Here is a 9041-nt window from a genome sequence, read left to right on the forward strand (position 1 = left end):
TCTTCATTTTGTTTGTTTGTGGGACTGGGATTTGAACCCAGGGACTTGCCCTTGCTAGCTGAGCCCTTCCCCACTGAGCCTCATTCTCAGCTGTTTCTCCAGTTTCTGTTGTCCCAAAGCCACGAGTCCCTGTGTTGTACCTGTGTCTTTCTGTTTAACTTGTTCTAAGTGAACTATTCCCAACACCCTTTACGTTTTTAATGTAATAAGTTACATATGATACAAATTTGTTGTTTTATTTTCTTCAGACAGTGTTTCATGTGGTTGAGGTTGGGCCTGAACTCCCGAGCCTTTAAGGTGCTGGGATCACAGGCACATGCTGCCACACCTGACTGTTGGTAATTGAGGGGGGGCAGTAGCTAATAAAGATATTTTAATAAGAGAAAGAGACATGGGCTAGAGATATTAACTCAGCGTTAAGAGCGCTGGCTGCTCTTGCGGAGGACCCCTGTTTGACTCCCACCCACGCCGCGGTTCACAACATCTGTAGCTCCAGCTCCAGGGGATCTGATGCCCTCTTTTAACCTCTCCTGGTACCAGGTATGATAGGTACACAGATACCCATGTAGACAAACCACCTACACACATCAAATCAAATCAATAAATCTTTAAAAAGCAAGAGGGAGAATAAGAGGAGCTCAGAAGAGAGTAAGATACACACAAGAGTTTGGGTATAGGCTTTCCAAAGAAAAATCCCCCAAAGAGAGAGACTAAAGTATACTGTATAGCCCCAAAGAAAATCACACATAGGTCTCCATAAATTATAAGCTGATTGGCCCATTAGCTCTAGCCTCTCACTGGCTAACTCTCACATCTTGATTAACCCATTTTTCTGATCTATGTTAGCCATGTGGCTCAGTACCTTTTTCAGGGGGGCAGATCACATCTGCTGCTTCGGTGGTCTGGGCAGGTGTGGGGTACTGGGTGAGACAAAAACCCCAACAACAAGCAGGCCCCGTCTGTGTTACAGTATATAATGGGCTCCTCAAGGGAGAACTGTTCTGTGATCATTCTTGAGACACGGTCTCTCTCTATGTAGCCCTTAGCTGTCCTGGAACTCTCTTATGTAGACCAGGGAGGCCTCAAACTCACAGAGATCCACCTGCCTCTGCCTCCCGAGGGCAGAGATTGAAGGTCTAAGCTCTCATGTCTGGCCCGATGGTTATTCTTAAGGGTACGGTTCTTCATTATTGAGGGGAAAGCTCAGCAGTGTTGTGTGTGCACACTGTTGTGCCACCGTCACCAGTGTCTGTCTCCAGAACTTTCTCATACCATCTCCAATTGGAGCGTGTACTCATTAATTGGAAAATCGACATTGCCCTCCCCTCTAGCCTCTCATAACCATTATTGTACTCTCTGTCTATGAATTTTGTGAGGGCAGGTACCACATGAACTGAAATTCCGTAGCATTCATCATTCTATGTGGGATCGATTTCACATAGCAAAATATTTCCAAGGCTCATTGATGTAGCAAGTGTCAATCCTTCATTTTTTTCCTTCCTTCCTTCCTTCCTTCCTTCCTTCCTTCCTTCCTTCCTTCCTTCCTCCCTCCCTCCCTCCCTCCCTCCCTCCCTCCCTTCTTTCCTTCCTTCTTTCCTTTTTCAGTTAGGGTCCCACTAAGTAGTACAGGTAATCCTCCTGTCTCAGTATGTCAAATGCTATGACTTCAAGTTTCAGATATGGACTGCCATGACCAGCTGAGCACCTTTATTTTAAACCAGTGGTTTTTAACTTTCCTAATGCTGTGACCCTTTAATACAGTTCCTCATGCTGTGATGACATCCCCCAATCATAAAATTATTTTATTTTTTTATAAAATTATTTTATTGTTACTTCATAACTGTAATTTTGCTACTATTAAGAATTATAATGTAAATGTCTGCCATGCAAGATGTCTGATATGCCATCCCCAGGTTGAGAACCGCTGTTTTAAATAGCGCAAGCATTTCAGAGTTAGCAATGGATTTAAGTTCCTTCGTTCACTCAATACAACAGAAAGATGCCAGGCATCTGGCTCCTGTGTATCCTTTGGTGTTGTATGAGGAGGGGGCCCCTTGTTTGTCCCAGCTGCCTCGCTAGCTTACACCCGAAATAACCACACAGAAACTGTATTAATTAAAACACTGCTTGGCCATTAGCTCTAACTTCTTATTGGATAACTCTTATATATTAGTTTAACCCATCTCCATTAATCTGTGTATCGCCACATGGCAGTGGCTTACTGGAGATTCTAACTGGCGTCCATCTCTGACAGAGGATCCATGGCTTCTCTGACTCTGCCCTTCTTCCTTCCAGCATTCAGTTCTATTTTCTCTGCCTACCTTAGTTCTGCCCTATCAACTAGGCCAAGGCAGTTTCTTTATTCATTAACCAATGAAAGCAACCCATGAACAGAAGAACCTCCTATACCACTTTGGTCTTGTTGCCTTGTGCACCATTGAGTTTGTCTTTCTGCTTGCACACAAATTCTCTTTAGACATGCCCTTCCATTAATGATTTAGATTTCTTTACTTATTTATATGTTTATAGATGGCATTCCTTGGGAGACAGTGGGAAATGGGTTTCAGCATCTAGAACTCTGGGTCTAGAACTAAATAGTTCTTTTTATCATGCTTCTAGCTGATTCCAGTCTTTGTTTCTCTTACTATTAACTTCAAAGATGAAGTCTGACTTGACATGCGCTAGAATTCCACCTTTGGTGGATAGGGAAGGTATAGGTTCAGTTAAAGTGTTGGGAGGACACAGAGCTCTGACACAGGACAAGATGATAGGGACCCCAGTTTTGCCGCATCTGATGGAGGTGACCCTTGGGACTCAGTGCCTTCTCCTCCTCCCTTTTTATTAGGTTGGTTCTTTGGCCCTGTCAGAATCTGTATTAAGACAGACAATATAAGTCATACTACCCTTGTCTATCAAGATAGGATTAATTTCCTCATCCCTCACTGTTGATGGTATGTCCTTGACCTGCCTTAGTTTAGCAGGAATCCCCCTCCCTTGATGCTTCCTCTTAGTAATTTTCCATCTACTGATCCCCTCATCCTACCGTCTTCGCTGCATTTGGCCCCAAGAGGAAACTAGCCCCTCCTACTACTATAGCCCTGATCTCCATGGCAACAATCGCCAATAAAATCTTCCTTACTGTTTTAACAAGTGCCAGAATAAATCTCAACACTGCCAGCCATGACCCTTGGCTCTATACACTACCCTACCCTTCAGCAGACATGAAAAGGATGAGTCCATGGGGAGAATGGGAAGGGATGAGTTGGGGTTTCTTGGACAAAGCCATATGCCTGAAAATAAGCCGCTGATGTCATGAATAATGTCCACTTATTCTATGGACTCCAGACTCACAGGGTAGCTAAACCTCAGGAAGGACTTACTATTTAGTTTGATCAGAGATAGGCTTGAGTCTGGGCATGGTGACATACACCTTTAATCCCAGTGCTTGAGAGGCTGAGGCAGGAGAATCTCTGTGAGTTTGAGGCTAGCTGGTTTACATAGTGAGTTCTAGAATACCTTAAAAAAAAAGCTGGGGTTAGTGGCTCAGGCCTGTTATCCCAGCATCTGGGAGGTTGAAGCAGGAGGATTATGAGTTCAAGGCTAACCTGGGATAAAAAGTGATCTCATGTCTCAAAAACAAAAACAATTAGAAATCCTGGGATTGGAGCGATGTCTTGGAGGTCAAGATTGCATATGTTCTAGATCTAATCTACATAGGAAGTAGAAAAAATCTCCTGCATAAATTGGGAACATAGGGGCCTTGGGAGAGGGTTGAAGGGGAGGGGAGAGGCAGGGAGGGGAGCAGAGAAAAATGTAGAGCTCAATAAAAATCAATTTAAGAAAATATTGCATAAGTTCTTGCAGAGGACTTGGGTTTGATTCCCAGTACTAACATGGTGGCTCACAACTGCTGAGAGCTCCCATTCCAGGGAATCTGATGATGGGCTCTGCTGGGATCTGATGCTCTCTTCTGACCTTGGAAGGTACCTGCACACACACATGGTCTATGTAAACTCACACAGGCACACATATATACACATAAATAAATAATAAAATTTAAAAAATAAATTCAAAGCAAACATCATTAAGCCTTATCTGTCATTTAGATCCAAAAGAAAACTGTTAATTTATTTAGAATAACTTTCTTCCTATACCATTTACCACCCATATTACTCTTTTCTTAGTGGAATCCTAAGAATTAGGCCTTTGACCCAATAAATTCTTCTTTATGATCTGCTCTGCTGGGTTCCCTGGACAGGCTTCTTAAGTGTGCCATCTTGGGAGTTGGCCCAAGGCTGCTTGGTCGTCTTCGCTTCCCAAACAGTTGTTTATTTCTCTAGAGGTGACTCCATCTTGGGTTTACAAACTGGCCTCTCCCGTCAGTACGAATTCCACCCAGCAGTGTGGGATCTTTCCATCAAAGAACACCATTTAGATGCCAAGCGATGAGCAATGTGGCACCCTAGGTAAGACGTTCCCAGCCTGTGGAGCAAGTTCCTGCCTTGCAGACGGAGAGGCTGGGCCTTCATCACTGGAATGGAATGGAGGAGGCCTTGGCTGGGGGCCTGCCTTGTCAGAGCTGGAAAGGTGCTGGAGAACCATGTTAGCATTCTTGAGAATATGAGTCTGCCTCAGGCTCCTTTATAAATACGGTTTGACTCAGTTGGTGTGTGATTGGCACCTGGGAGACATGAGATGGTTACTGTTCGTTGGGGCCCTTGTTGGGTCAGGCATCTGCTGCCGAGACAAATTCTTTGGGTGAGTTTCTTCTGGACTTTATTACCATTATTTAGTTATTTTAGTAATTAGGGAGCCAAATGGAGTGATGAAACCTGAGGTGGTAGAGCTTGGGGAAGGACTTGGGCTTTTATATCTCTTCTGTCCCTGTGTCATCCTGGATCAGCCACTTCTCTCTGACACCTGATTTCTTCTGTGAAACCAGAGCTAGTGGTCTCCACAGGCCTTCCCCATCTCCCCAATCTCCTAATTCTGGGTCTTCCCTCTCCCTCTTTCTAAGGTCAGTTCTAGGCATTTCTTACACCATTGCCTAGGAAGAACAGCCAGAAAGGCTTTGCCAGTTTCTGCAAGGCTTACAGGGAGAAGCTGGGTCACAGGCTTTGGGGACAGAGTCTCAGTCAGTGGTGAAGCCCATGTATCGCTGGTGGTTTCCCAGGCTTCTGGAACAAAGAGATCCAATGGGTCTTGCTTAGCTACACTATGGAAATGCACACCAGGCCTCGGTGTGAGTGTGTGTGCACAGGGCCACACGCTCACCACAGAAGACTGTGGCACTGATGGAGGACAGGAAGTCGGAGAGGCAGGGGAATGACAGGGATGCTCTGGTACGCGGGTAGAGGACTGCATTAGAATAACTCATCACTGCGGAACACTCTGCCTTCTGCAAAGAGCCTTCGTGTGCATCCTCTTATGGATCATGTAACCACTCTGTCAGACAAGGCTGTTATTTTCCTCAATTTAAACATGAAAAAAAACCCCACGGTCTTAAAAAGGTTGAGGAACCTGCCCCAAATTACTTAGCTGGTAAGCAGGAAGCCGGAATGCTGCAAGCAAAGCTCATACCCTTTTCTGTAGCAGAAGTCAATCAAATGGAACGCTCCGTGCCACGGATCTACCTGTGTATGCAAGCTTATTCTCTATTATGTTATCTGGCTAAAGGGACCCGAGGGCTGGTTATTGAAGCAATTACTTACATGAGATTGAGTAACTTTTATGGGGATGACGGTTCCTACCTGCCCCTGCTGCCAAACAGCTCGGAGAGGTTAGGCATAGCAGGTGGCCAAGGAGGAAGATTCTTCCGCAGGCAGCTCAGCAGTAGGTGTGCCATGACTGCACTCACTGCTGCGTGGGCTGATGCAGGGAGCTGACAGGCTCCCACTGCGTCTATTCATGTGGAGGAAAAAAAATCTCTATTTTTCCCGATTCAGACCTTTCTCCTGATACAGTGGGCACCGGGGCTGAGCCAGCGGGGCTGAGTGCTAGAGGATTCACGGCGGGAGCTGTGCACACAAAGGGTCCCTGTGCGGGAGCTGATTACAAACGGTGCTAATCAAACGTGCTGTGGCGTCTCCCAGTCTGTTCTTACTTTGTAGTATTAGGCACCTCAGTGGAGGTAGAAGGATCTTTCCTGGGATCTGTCCACATGTCGTGGACACCCAATTCAGTGGCCGGAGAGGCCGCAGGGGAGCTGGACTCTGAGCATCTGATTGGTTGGGAAGCCGGGCTGGAGACTGGGTAACGGACATGAGGATGGTGGTTTCTCCCTCCCCCCCCCCATCTCCTGCCCTTGCAGCTTGGTTCTCCTAGCTCCCAGGTCTCTCTCGTTCTCCTGGTATCACCTGTCCTACTTTTTGGATGTCTTAAGGATGAGACAGTGGCCAGGATGCACGGAGGTGTTGGGCAGGTGGAGAACAGGAAGTAGTTGCAGAGCTGGTAGCTGGCAAGCATCCCAGGGTTTCCCGAGGTCACCTCTTAGTACTATTAGTCATAGCTGCTCAGCCTGGGCAGGGATGGAGGTGAGAGAGACACAGAGAACTGACCACTTAGCTGCTTTCCTGGTAATAGGGGAGGGGTAGAAGCTGAGCTGCCGGAACAATGACTGAGTGTCCCCAGTATGGGACAGGTGTGAGGGTGAGTGAGCAGACGTCACTGGTCATGATGCCAAAGACATCTTGGTGTCCTGGGAGTTGGAGAGAGCCAGAAGAGCTGTTAGAGCAACCATACTGAGCAGGAGGGGCAGACGAAACACCCGCGAATCCCAACAGTTCCCTTCTCCCAGGCCAATTGCCACCTCCAGAAAGAGCTAAAGGGCAAGGTCTTTGAGTGAATTCCAGCTAGTGCAGCGGGCTGAGCTCAACCAGCTGCCCCGTCGGAAAGGGTATTTTCCCAGCAGAGATGAGGTCAATGAAGGCAAGAAAAAGCTTGCCCTTTGCATGGTAGCCGCTCTTCTTTTCGACACCACGATGCTGATGCTCATAAGGAGAATGGCAGATCCTACTTTACCATCGCCACCAATTTTTAGAGCTATTGTACTTAGCTTTGGTTAGGGAAAGCTTCATGCTTCACATGACCTTGTCTTGAAGATTAGGCGGGAGCCTACCAGGTGCTTACGGACAGGGAATACCATGTACAAAGGCACACAAAGGCATCTGAGTGGAATGAACGTGAACTTTCAGGGGAGCTGGAACCAAAGCATGCAAAGGTGGGGGAGAGACGGGGAAGGTGCTCCATGCGGTACCAGATCGTCTGCCTTGCCTCTTCCTGCACACGGCAGGTGTGTGCGTCTTTGGCCTGTGTAGCTTGGCTCATTAGAACGTGAGAGAATGGGCTGTGAACATTTTTCCAGGGCCGGTGAAGTCACTGTGTCCCATTGTCATGGACTGTGCTTGGAAGCATGGGGGTTCGGCTGTGACATCACCATGTTGGAGAGAGGAACATGCACACACATTAGAGCCTGGATGAATGTGTCGTCTGCTCTTCATACTCCAAAGAGTTCTTTAGCTGTCCCTCTTTCTTTCCCTGGTCCTTCTCCACCACCACCCCCTTTTCTCTGTGACCACTCTTTGGAAAAGGTCTAATTTTGCCACCCAAGATGTCACTCCTTCTAGCATGCGCATTGAAGAAAGATTTGTTTTTATTAGTTTTAATTATGTGTGTGTGTGTGTGTGCGTGTGTGTGTGTGTGCGTGTGTGTGTGTGTGTGTGTGTGTGTGCCCGAGGAAGCCAGAGGCATCAGCTACCCTGGAACAGGAGTCACAGGCAGTTGTGAGCCAGTCAGATGTGGGTGCTGAGGACCTTACATGGGTCATTTGCAAGAACAGTCCGTGTGCTTAACTGCCAAACTGCCTCTCTGGCCCCCTAGCATGCTCATCTTAAAGACACTCCTGTTCTGGAGTGTTAGAGATGGTGGATACAGGGTGTGCGTCTGCCAGACTGGCCTTCATCCTCAGTTACAAGGGTTTACTCTCCACCAAACCTGCTTTGAGGCTGCTTGCCTTCGACAGAGAAATGGTAGTTTGATACCCCATCTTTTCTGGGCTGTAGTCCAACTCTTTGCAGGTCCCGTGGGTTACATATTAGTCAACTCTCTGTTTCTATAACAAAATCCTTGAAGCTGGGTGCTTTCGTTACTCTTTCTGTGGCTGTGATAAAATATTTTGACAAAAGCAACCCAAGGGAGGAAGGGCTTATTCTGGCTCACAGTTTGAGGATGTGGTCCATCCTAGGGGAAGTCTTGAAGCAGCTGGTCACTTGCGTCCATAGAAGGGAGTCAGGGGTACCCGTGTTAACTGCATCTCTATTAGTCCAGGTCCTAAGCCTGAGGCCACTTCCTTTAGGTTGGCTCTTCCCACCTCACCTCTACAGCTCCTCACAGGTGTGCCAGAGGCTTGTCTCCTGGGTAATTTTAGGTCCGGTGAGGTTAATAATTACTATTCACTGACACGCTGGAACACATACAAAGAAAAAAAAAGATTTATTTCACTCATAGCTTTGGAAGTGGACAATCCAAGATTGGGCTACCCTGTTTATTCTGCCTTTGGCGAGGGTTCCTGTGTGTGGCATTATGGAGGTAGCGTATGTGAGAATTGGGGATCGTGTGGCAAGTCAGGATGCCGGAGAGTCTTGGGTGCCATGCTCCGTCTTTTAAACTTACTTTTTTTAGGAACTGACTCCACAAAACCGACTTCCAGGGGCCCATTAGATCCATTAGATCAACTGGAGATCAGACTTGAATCTGCGGGGCATGTACAAACCCTGTCGGAACCATTGCGGAGAAGCCAAACTAGGCTTCCTGTAGGGTTCTCTGCAGGTTTCATGGGATGCTGTTAGCTGCCTACTTCCAGGACCCCAGGAGGAGGGCTAGGGTGAAAAGGTGTGAGACTTGGGTACCGGCATCTTACCCAGTTCGGTCACCTGTGTTGAGAACAGCTCTGCAGTGTGCCTTGTCTTTTGTACCCGGCCTAGCTCTTCCCTGAACTTTCCAGAACTAAGTGAAACACTGGAAGTCCATCCGGATTGAACCGG

Source organism: Microtus pennsylvanicus, chromosome 19 (genome assembly GCF_037038515.1).
Source record: "Microtus pennsylvanicus isolate mMicPen1 chromosome 19, mMicPen1.hap1, whole genome shotgun sequence".
Lineage (NCBI taxonomy): Eukaryota > Metazoa > Chordata > Mammalia > Rodentia > Cricetidae > Microtus > Microtus pennsylvanicus.